Source organism: Nycticebus coucang, chromosome 4 (assembly GCF_027406575.1).
Source record: "Nycticebus coucang isolate mNycCou1 chromosome 4, mNycCou1.pri, whole genome shotgun sequence".
NCBI lineage: Eukaryota > Metazoa > Chordata > Mammalia > Primates > Lorisidae > Nycticebus > Nycticebus coucang.
Genome location: NC_069783.1, coordinates 136931419 through 136943223, shown reverse-complemented (window position 1 = coordinate 136943223; position 11805 = coordinate 136931419). Strand labels below are relative to the sequence as shown.

Sequence of the window (11805 nt, the reverse complement as noted above, 5' to 3'; positions counted from 1 at the left end):
GCAATTCTCTTGCCTCAGCCTCCCGAGTAGCTGGGACTACAGGCGCCCGCCACACACCCGGCTATTTTTTGGTTGCAGTTCAGCCGGGGCCGGGTTTGTACCCACCACCCTCGGTATATGGGGCCGGCGCCTTACCAACTGAGCCATAGGCACACACCCCCCCCCCCAAGGGTTTTTATAAGAATCCTCATCACCTCATCATAGGGTGGTGCCTGTGGCTGAAGGAGTAGGGTGCCGGTCCCATATGCTGGAGGTGGCAGGTTCAAACCTAGCCCCGGCCAAAAAAAAAAAGAATCCTCATCATAGTGGCGTTTCATCCTGAGGTTGAGGGAAAGGAAGAGATGAATTAGACCTGGGGAGACACAGGGAGGCTACGAAGAAGTCACTGGCCAGAGAGCACCCGAGGCGTATGCTGGCTGCAGACAGCACATTGGAAAGGCTAGTAAGACATTTAAAAGCAAGCATCAAGCATTCAAGCTAAAGTTTTAATGCCCTAGATCAGCGGTTCTCAACCTTCCTAAAGCCGTGATGTATTTTCATTGTTACAAAGGGGTCGTGACCCACAGGTTGAGAACCGATGCCCTAGATAATGACCATGAACACCAACCATCATTGTCTCATAAAAACCTTCTAATTAATGAATTAATTCAGGAATATTTGAAATTTAACAAATGTCAGTATGCCGAATCTGTCCTCAGAGCTGAATCTGGTCAACCTGTAGATCCATTGGGCAGACAGTTTCTCACTGGTGTACCAAATGTATTTGAAAAATCAGTATCTTTTTTTTTTGCAGTTTTTGGCCAGGGCTGGGTTTGAACCGGCCACCTCCAGTATATGGAGCCAGTGCCCTACTCCTTTGAACCACAAGGCACCGCCCGAAAAATCAGTATCTTTTATGTGGAATTTTAGCTCTTTTCTTTCCTTTTTTTTTTTTTGGCCGGGGCCGGGTTTGAATATGCCACCTCTGGTATATGGGGCTGGCGCCCTACTCCTTGAACCACAGGCACCGCCCTTAGCTTTTTTCTTGCATGGAAATAAGGATGGCATCCAGAATATGTTTCTGAAAGGGCCTTCACTTCAGCCTCCAAACCCTAATCTTGGCAGATACCTAGTAGGTAGAAGAAGGCAAAAGGATGGTTGCCTAAGAGAGAAGGGGAAAGTGCTGATATTGGGAATGTTGTTTATCAAGCAGGAAAGAGATGACACTTCCATTTGGGGTATCTTTTATCATAAAATTGTGTGTATTAAATAACTTACTCCATTGTTATCAAAATGCACCAATAATATTTGTATCTTGTAGAAATTTGTGTTTCCGCAAAACTCTTAGCCCCTCATGTTTAACAGCATTTGTGAATAAAATTTAACTGTCATCAAGTTTATCAGATTGACTTGAAAGAAAATGTATCGTTTTTAGAAGTATTTTAAAGGTCCTTTTGTTTGTGAGAATTGAAAGGACTTGTTAGTACCTGTGTATTTTTCTTTTTTTGCTTTTTTTTTTTTTTTGTAGAGACAGAGTCTCACTGTACCACCCTCAGGTAGAGTGCCGTGGCATCACATGGCTCACAGCAACCTCTAACTCTTGGGCTTACGCGATTCTCTTGCCTCCCGAGCAGCTGGGACTACAGGTGCGGGCCACAACGCCCGGCTATTTTTCTGTTGCAGTCCGAACCCGCCACCCTTGGCATATGGAGCCGGCGCCCTACTCACTGAGCCACAGGCGCCGCCTGGTTTCGTAGTTTTGAATTCTAAGGTAAAGTTCCAAGTTGTAGTTGAGCCCTTCACCGGGGGTGAGCCAAATACCCTCACATTGTGCATGTTAGGTGAGATCCTGCCAATTGCCCTCCCTCCTCCACTCTGTCCTTTGCCTCCTCTCCCCTACCCTCATTCAAGTTTCTTTAAAAACTAAAATAACATTAAAATCAAAAAATGGTAATTTTCATAAAGTTTTTCTCTAAGGTTTAAATATCTGAATTACTATCTGAAATTGAACTTTTAAATTAAGTAACAATCTATTTTTTTCTTTCCTTAGACCGTTTTAGCTTCTACTGGAATATTTAATTAAAAGGTAGAGAGGGGGAAATAATTTTTTAAATTTTGATGTAAGTAAGAGTTTAGTGTTGGAGGTTAGGGGTCCTAGTTTGATTAGTCAACTGAGCTAGAAAGTTCCAATAGAGGCACAGCAGTAATCAAAACAGAAGTGATTGGAAACTGAAAATAAAATGGGGTGGCTCAGGTCATGTGGACAAGAGCAAAAGTCACCTGCACGAGTTTCTGGGAGAACAAGGAGAATGTTTAGAGCACTTCCAAAGAGAGCTGGAAGTGGGCCCTCCGGGAAGGAGCAGAGGTGAGAGAAACGCACACAGGGGCCGTGGGGTGTGAGTTCCCCTTCCTCTGTCCTTCAGTCCCCTTCACTGCCAGGCATTTGGGTCCTTTTCTGTAGGTTGGTGGTGAATGACCCTACAGGCCCTCCAGACTTCGTTCCACAGGCCAGGCTTTCCTCCCATTCCTCTTGAAGCCCCTTTCTTGGTGTCTTTTTCATTTAGTATAAAAAAGAATATGAAAAAGTATGAAGAGACATACTTTGGAAGAAATATCAGAAAGTGACTTTTAAAAAATGAATTATTTAACAAACTCCAGGTAGCCTTTAGTTGTGTAATTACAGATGAGCCCAGAAAGGGGCGACCCTCTATTGTTAGGGCTCTGAAAATCTTATTACATGTCAATTTTTATTCCTGGGATAGAAAAGTAGTAAGCACTGTTACAGTACCGTATCTAAAATGCTACTTTGGGGCGGCGCCTGTGGCTTAAAGGAGTAGGGCGCCGGCCCCATATACCAGAGGTGGCAGGTTCAAACCTGGTACCGGCTAAAAACTGCAAAAAAAAAAAAATAATAATAATAATAATAATAAATACAAAATAAAAACTGTAAAAAATATTAAATAAAATAAAATGCTACTTTGATGTTTATTGAAGATGTTTTTATAATGTAGAGTCTACAGACTCATTCACTGAAAATAACTGTTCCCGTAGGCAGCTTCTGACTGCATAGTCACAGGGTCTGTTCACAGTAGTAGCACTTTACACGGACTCTGCACACTGACAACACCGAGCCCACGTGACTTCTCCAGCCAAGAGGGGTCAGTGCTGCAGTTGGTGAAACTGGCATTCTGGTTATGGTGTTGATTTTCTGTGCTGTCTTTGCAAATTATTAAAAACTTTTTATTTTATATTTAGTGATGCTATTCAGTATTCCCTACTTCAGATTAACCAAGAATTGTTAACTAAATATAGGAAATTATTGATGAAATCCCTTTAAAATGGTGATTCTCAACCTTCCTAATGCCGCAGCCCTTTAATACAGTTCTGTAGGTTGTGACCCATAGGTTGAGAACCGTTGCTTTTTGTAGAGACAGAGTCTCACTTTATCATCCTCAGTAAAGTTCCGTGGCATCACAGCTCACAAGGACCTACTGGTGGAATAAAATTACATATATAAATGCAGAAGTATTACAAAGGTTCATTGCCCATTTTTAAATCTAAAATACCTGATTATAATCATGAATCCCGTATTATAGGTGATAATATAAATATGTGACTTTTCCCAGAGCACTTAGTTTATCTGCAGTGATGTTGACAGTAGACACTGAGTGTTGATGATGTTTCCAGCGCAGTCTAAGATTCGAGCAGCTTTTTATGAGACAGTATAACACTGGTAACTCATTGCCTTGCTTGTTTTCCATGAGGGCTGTTGTTAAGCTATTTTGTTTGTGCAGTTGTTCTTTTAGACCCCCAAGGACACAATCTATGGTATCTGTTTAAAAAAAAAAATGTTTTTTTTTTTTAGATAGCTCACTTTGTCACCCTTGCTAGAATACTCTGGCGTCACAGTTTACAGCAACCTCCAACTCTAGGGCTCAAGTGATCCTCTTACCTCAGTCTCCCAAGTAGCTGGGACTACAGTGCCTGCCATAACATCTGGCTAATTTTTCTTTTTTCTTTTTTTTGAGCCAGAGTCTCATTATGTCTCCCTCAATAGAGTGCTGTGGTGTCATAGCTCACAGCAACCTCAAACTTTGGGCTCAAGTGATTCTCTTGTCTCAGCCTCCCAAGTAGCTAGGACTACAGGTGCCCATCACAATCCCGAACTATTTTTTTTGTTGCAGTTGTCATTGTTGTTTTAGCAGGCCCAGGCCGGGTTTGAACTTGCCTGCCTCCATGTATGTGGCTGGCACTGTAATCACTGAGCTATGGGTGCTGAGCCTAATTTTTTTATTTTTAGCAGAGCTAGGTCTCACTCTAGCTCAGGTTGGTCTTGAACTCCTGAGCTCAAACAGTCCACCCGCCTTGGCCTCCCAAAGTGCTAGGGTTATAGGCGAGAGCCCCCCACCCAGCCTATCTGTTTAAATTTCAACTTGTTAAGTTCCCTTGCATTGCTGTAGCCTTTGAGGATCTTATTTGTATTCTAATTTTGATCACAAATACTTCATTTTTCCTGTCAACCTTAAAATAATGGAAAAAGTCAGCATCTAGTTAAAGAGAGTTGGGAGGGTGACTCACATCCATAATCCTATACTTTGAGAGTCTGAGGCAGGAGGATCGCTTGAGGCCAAGAATTCAAGGTTCCTGTGAGCTATGATGATGTGGCATTGGAGCCTGGACAATAGAGCCAGACCCTGTCTCAAAAAAAAAGTCTAGTTTAAGAGATTTATTCAAGCACAGAGATTAAGGATTGCTCTGCCCTGGGCGGCACCTGTGACTCAGTGGGTAGGGCGCTGGCCTCATATACTGAGGGTGGCGGGTTCAAACCCGACCCCCGCCAGCTAAAACAGCAGTGGCAACTGCAACAAAAATGGCCGGGCATTGTGGCAGGCGCCTGTAGTCCCAGCTACTCAGGAGGATGAGAAAAGAAACTCTCTTAAGCCCAAGAGTTGGAGGTTGCTGTGAACTATGACACCATGGCACTCTACCAAGGGCTATAGAGTGAGACTCCGTCTCAAAAAAAATAAAAATAAAAAAAGGATAGCTCTGCCCAAAAAGTACAAATTCTCAAGTGTTCCAAAGTGTGGAAGTTTGAGATCACTTTTGTAAATAAAGCTTAGGGAAGATTTACAGAATTTCAACATCTTCATGTAAAGCTTAACGCGTGGTTACAATGATCTGATTAGTTGAGTGGTCTTTTTCTTTTGGGGAAAGGTATATTTAACATTCCACAAACTGAAGATGTAGCTTTTATGGGTTCTCAGGTTCCCTCTGGTCTGAGTTAGGAACAGGATGATAAAGGAGACAGTTAACTATCATGAAGATCAGTGATGGGAAGGGAGGAAAGGTCTGGTCTCGGGTCATTCCTAGTCACTGAACAAGAATAATGGGGAAGAGAGCTAACCTGTAACCTAAGAAGCAGGGTTGCAAACATGCTCTATTACTCTGCTTCCCAGGCCCTAACCCTCTTGGCACAATGAATTTAGAGGGTCCTAAAATTTTACCATCTATTATACCCCTATCTGTAAAGAAAAAAATGGAGTTATTATTTTACCCCATTGACCTCTGTAGGTTATTGCTACAATCTAACATGCTCATGTGTGGGAAAACTCATAAAATTTCAAGTTTATTTTTTAAGAGAAGTTACACACTATACAATTGAGATTGCTTATGGAACTGTTAGATATCCAAGATACATAATAAGTATGTAATAAAGATAATATGATTTTGGCTCGGCACCTGTAGCACAGTGTTTATGGCGCCAGCCACATACACTGAAGTTGCTGGGTTTGAACCCAGCCCGGGCCAGCTAACCAACAGTGACAACTGCAACAAAAAATAGCCAGGTGCTGTGGCAGGTGCCTGTAGTCCCAGCTACTTGGGAGGCTCAGGCAGGAGAATCACTTGAGCCCAAGAGTTTGAGATTGCTGTGAGCTGTAAGCCACAACTCTACTGAGGGCAACATAATGAGACACTGTCTCAAAAAAAAAAAAAATACAATTTTGAACCTTATTTAATGTATGTATTACATATATCTAAATAAGTTTTAAATGTTCCAATTTTATACAATTGGTGTTTTTCTTGTTAAATACAAAGCATCTAGTATCAAAAACAAGACAAAGTATATGCTTGGGTTGCAAAGGAAAGGTTTTATTTTTCTTGAATCGTAATCTCTAAAAACTTTCCATATAGGCTGGGCGCAGTGGCTCACATCTGTAATCCCAGCACTCTGGGAAGCCGTGACAGTTGGATTGCCTGAGCTCAGGAGTTGAAGGTCAACCTAAGCAAAGTGAGACCCTGTCTGTACTAAAAATAGAAAAACTAGCTGGGCATTGTGGTGGACACCTGTAGTTCCAGCTACTCGGTAGGCTGAAAAGAGGATTGCTTGAACTCAAGAGTTTGAGGTTGCTGTGAGCTGTGACTCCATAGCACTCTACCAAGGGCAACATAATGGGACTCTATCTCAAAAAAAAAAAACAACTTTCTGGGCGGTGCCTGTGGCTTAGTGAGTAGGGCGCTGGCCCCATATGCCGAGGGTGGCGGGTTCAAACCCAGCCCCAGCCAAACTGCAACAACAACAAAAAAATAGCCGGGCGTTGTGGTGGGCGCCTGTAGTCCCAGCTGCTCGGGAGGCTGAGGCAAGAGAAACACGTAAGCCCAAGAGTTGGGGGTTGCTGTGAGCCCTGTGACGCCACGGCACTCTACCCAAAGGCGGTACAGTGAGACTCTTTCTCTATAAAAAAAAAAAACAAAAAAAAAAACTTCCCATCATAAATAAATTATGAAAAATTACGTGGGTGTCAAATTCAATTAAGTAACTTTCTTGTTCAAATTTGAATATGAGCATTTCCTTACTCTGTTCGGTTTTATTTTATTTTATTTTTTGAGAATGAATCTCACTCTGGCACCCTGGTAGAGTGCCATGGCATCATAGCTCATAGCAACCTCAAACTCCTGGGTTCAAGTAGTTCTCCTGCCTCAGGCTCCTGAGTAGCTGGCACGAAAGGTGCCCACCATGCCTGGCTAGTTTTTCTATTTTTTTTTTTTTTTGTAGAGACAGAGTCTCACTTTATGGCCCTCGGTAGAGTGCTGTGGCGTCACACAGCTCACAGCAACCTCCAACTCCTGGGCTTAAGTGATTCTCTTGCCTCAGTCTCCCGAGTAGCTGGGACTACAGGCGCCCGCCACAACGCCCGGCTATTTTTTGGTTGCAGTTTGACCGGGGCCGGGTTTGAACCCGCCACCCTTGGTATATGGGGCCGGCGTCTTACCGACTGAGCCACAGGCGCCGCCCTAGTTTTTCTATTTTTAGTAGAGACAGGATCTTACTCTTGCTCAGGCTGCTCTGGAACTCCTAAGCTCAAGTGATCCTCCTGCCTCAGCCTCCCACAGTGCTGGGATCACAGGCGTAAGCCACCACACCTGGCCCATGTTTTAAATATATTACAATGTGCTGCTGTTTCGGTGATGGAGTTTTTGTATTAAAGCACTCTTTCTCCCAATTTAATAATCTTTGAGCCTTAGTAACAATCATTCAATGGAAATGACTTCTGACTGGTGGATTTCAAGTAAGTTTCCAAGGCAGGAGAGTTCATTTGACAGCTGGCTGTAACTGAGGAAGACCCACCCCCTAAAGTCAACATTGAGTTCCTGCAAAACAAAACCCCCGCCACTATGTAAACCCCTGAGCAGAGAGCCAGAGGATAGACTTCCAACCCCTTCTGGGTTCTCTCTGCCTGGAGGTTTGGGTTTTGTAGTTGTTGTAATTTTTGTTTCTGTGAATAAATCCTGACTTACCACTGATTCCGTGGTCCATGGATTCATTCTTCAAATCGCGGAGAACCTGAAACTCCGGTATCACTGGTACATTTTAAATGTCTCTCTGGGCCTGATAAACTAAAGTAGGCGTCTTCAAACTTTAACCAGGGGGCCAATTCACTGTCCCTCAGACCGTTGGAGGGCCAGACTATAGTTTAAAAAAACAACTAATCAAATTCCCACGCACACTGCACATATCTTATTTTGAAGTAAAAAAACAAAACGGGAACAAATACAATCACACCGCTTCATGTGGCCCACGGGCCGCAGTTTGAGGACCCCTGAACTAAAGGAACTCACATTCCCCACACCAAGTTTTTTTTTTTTTTTTCTTCCCTCATTACCTATCTTAGGTTCATTGTCTGGGTCTCCAGTAATTAGACTGATGAAAGGTTAACAAGGGCCATGTGCAGTGGCTCAGGCCTATAATCCTAGCACTTTGGGAGGCTGAGCCAGAAGGATTGTTTAGCTCCAGAGTTTGAGACCAACCTGAGCAAGAGAGAGACTCCACCCCCATCTCTACTAAAAATGGAAAAAACTATCTGGGTGTGATGGCACATGGCTGTAGTCTCAGCTACCCTGGAGGCTGAGGCAAAAGAATTGCTTGAACCCAGGAGTTTGAAGTTGCTGTGAGCTATGATTGTTGTGCCCAGATCTTGAAATCCCCCACAAAGACCACTAACCTTAGCCGAGTGCGATGCAAAAACAATAGAGCCGTTTATTCACAGATTTGAATCTGGGCTTCTCCTGCCGCAGCAGGAGGGCAGAGAAGCCCCTACAACAGAGGGAAGAGCAGTTTTAAGGATACAGAAAAGTGGGGGGAGGAATAGGGGCTTAGGGGAAAGATTTACTACTACTGGGGCTGAGAGTGGGTGCCATTATCGCTCAGGGCAAACACACTGGAGCCGGGGTGGGGGAGGAAGCAGGTTGCCTATCACCTTTGGTATGCAGCTGTAAATTAAAGGCTGGGGGCAAAGTGGGGTCAGTGAAGGCTGAGACAAAATGGAGTTAGTTTTAACAAAATGAAGTTAGCTTTGTCCTTTCATGATGATGCCACAGCACTCTACTCAGGGCGACGAGTGAGACTTGGTCTCACAAAAATAAAAAATAAAAGATTAACTAGAAAAAGGTAAACAAATTTATTTAGTACAAGTTTTACCTGACATAAGGAAATGAAGACCCACAGAAATGGTGAAACAAAGTTGTTTTTTTTTTAAACAAAGTGTTTTTGTACTCAGTTTGATGAAGAGTGGAAAATCACAGGAATATGTGATGGGATAAATGGGTATAATCTAAAAGCAGAGAGCTGGGGGAAACAGCAAGACTTGTTCATTTCAATTCCTTTCTTTTCCTCCAGGTATAGGGAGGGCATCTCTCATATGTGTTGTGCCCAGATCTTGAAATCCCCCACAAAGAACACCAGGGAGCAGAGTCTGATGCAAAAACAAAAGGGCCGTTTATTGCAAGTTTGAACTTGGGCTCCCGGGGTCTCTGCTACAATGGATCTGAGCCAGGAGCCCTAAGCTCTGGAGCAGGGGGGTTTTATGGTCCTATGCAGCGGGTGGGCGTGCACAGCTTGAAACAAAGGGGGCACTTCTGGATTGGTCAGGTGGGGGGGTCCCTGATTGGTGGGCAGTTGTCTCATGATTTCGGGGAATTGCCTGGGCTTACCTGGAAAGTTAAGCTTACTGAGTGAAATGGTGGGGGGGAGCAAAACTTAACTCCTAAGATGGCACTGGTCTGGTTCTTTCAGATGGTCTTGTAACCTGTTTCAGCAGGTCACACTCCCTCCAGCATCTTCCATTTCTCAGTACTCCTTCAGCTTAAAATATTCAGTATGCCAAGACATCATACTGAATATTAACTTTGGGGTATTCTGTACCCCTCCATAATCAAAACTCTGAGAGCTTCTATCTTAATATTTCTAAGACTTCATGAACTGCTTTGAGTTATTCAAATGTAACAGAATTAGGGCCATAGACCAAATAATAATCTTAGGTAATTAATTTTGAAGTCTGAGTCTTTGAAAATGATAGGGGACTGCATTCCTTGGGGAATGGTTTTTTGTTTTGTTTTTTTGAGACAGAGTCTTACTCTGTGACCCCAATAGAGTGCTATGGTACCATCATAGCTCACAGCAACCTGTCTCTTGGGCTAAAGATATCCTCCTCAGCCTCCCGAGTAGCTTGGATGACAGGTGCCCACTACAGCACCTGGCTAGTTTTTCTATTTTTAGTAGAGACAAGGTCTTGCTCTTGCTCAGGCTAGTCAAGCCCCTGAGCTCAGGCAATCCACTCGCCTCTGCCTCCCAGAGTGGTGGGATCACAGGCCTGAGCCACCACACCTGGCCCTTGAAATGGGTTTTACTGAAGCGTCCCCGAAGACAGCTGATGACTAACCCTTGAAACCTCACCAGTCATCCTGTGGTGTGACTTGGGGTGACTTCTCCCAACCACTCCCTCAAGGTATTGTGAGGAGCCCTTAAGAAAAGGATATGGGACAGCCGTGTCTTGTACCTGTCATTACAAAATCCAAAGGCATATAATTACATGCTTGGTTTTATGTATGACTTATATGAAATATTAATTATCCACAGAAGTTTCCTTCAAATCACCTTTATCTTCCTAATTGCTCAATGGGAAACCCTTATGTTGGGGGGTGTTTTTTTTTGTTTGTTTGTTTTGAGACAGAGTCTCACTATGTCACCCTGAGTAGAGTGCTGTGGCATCACAGCTCACAGCAATCTCAAACTCTTGGGCGATTCTCTTGCCTGAGCCTCCCAAGTAGCTGGGACTAAAGGCTCCTGCCACAATATCCAGCTATTTTTTTGTTGCAGTCATCACTGTTGTTTAGCTGGCCTGGGCCAGGTTCAACCCACAAGCCTCGGTGCATGTGGCTGGTGCTGTAACCACTGTGCTACAGGCACCGAACCAGGAAACCCTTATAAGCAGCTAATTATTATGGGCATTTTGTGCAATTTACAATAAGGGACTAAAATTTTTCTTAACATTGATCATGCCTGTAATCTCAACACTTTGGGAGGCAGAGTCAAAAGGATCACTTGAGGTCTGGAGTTCAAGACCAGCCCGGGCAACATAGTGAGAGATTGTCTCTACAAAAAAAAAAATACTTACTTGGGAGGGGAGATACCATGATCACGAAGGTGGTTTTCCCAGGGCGAGGCTTATCCATTGCACTCCGGATGTGCTGACCCCTGCGATTTCCCCAAATGTGGGAAACTCGACTGCATAATTTGTGGTAGTGGGGGACTGTGTTCGTGCTTTCCCCTGAAAAAAAAAAATTTTTTTTTCTTACATTATTCAACAAGTGCTTATTCATGATAAATCTATTTTGGTCATAATGAGTGTTTTTGTCCGGTTAGAAATTTAATCTTTGTTAACAGGGAGGTAAGTAATTTCCCATCTTAGTCAAGGAGGAACATGGACCCGCCTGACTCATTTCTGCTTGCTGTCACCTTTGTTCACCTTCCTCTGGATGTGAAGTGTTTCCGTGGGCTAAATACCCATTTAGTAAACTCAACCAAGTCATCATATCTTTAAAATGTATTTATTATGTACCTCTGTTTTCAGAGTTCCTTTGTGTGGGGATTCTTTTATTTTTTGTAGAGACAGAGTTTCACTTTATGGCCCTCGGGTAGAGTGCCATGGCATCACACAGCTCACAGCAACCTCCAACTCCTGGGCTTAAGCGATTCTCTTGCCTCAGCCTCCAGAGTAGCTGGGACTACAGGCGCCCGCCACAACACCCGGCTATGTGTGGGGATTCTTAAATTTTCTCCCAACTTGTGTGTGTGTGTGTTTTAAAGACACAGATAAACTGGGTGGCACCTGTGGCTCAGGGGGTAGGGCACCAGCCCCATATACCGAGGGTGGTGGGTTCAAACCCAGCCCCGGCCAAACTGCAACAAAAATAGCTGGGCGTTGTGGCGGGCGCCTGTAGTCTCAGCTACTCGGGAGGCTGAGGCAAGAGAATCACGTAAGCCTAGAA

At 43.8% G+C, this 11805-nt stretch overlaps 1 non-coding gene across 1 annotated transcript; it reads left to right on the top strand.

Moving 5' to 3' along the window:
* Positions 1-10923: 10923 nt before the first annotated feature.
* Positions 10924-11087, top strand: LOC128585191 (U1 spliceosomal RNA). The gene has a single exon (XR_008379923.1). It is a non-coding gene; the product is annotated as a U1 spliceosomal RNA (small nuclear RNA).
* The last annotated feature ends 718 nt before the right edge of the window (positions 11088-11805 follow it).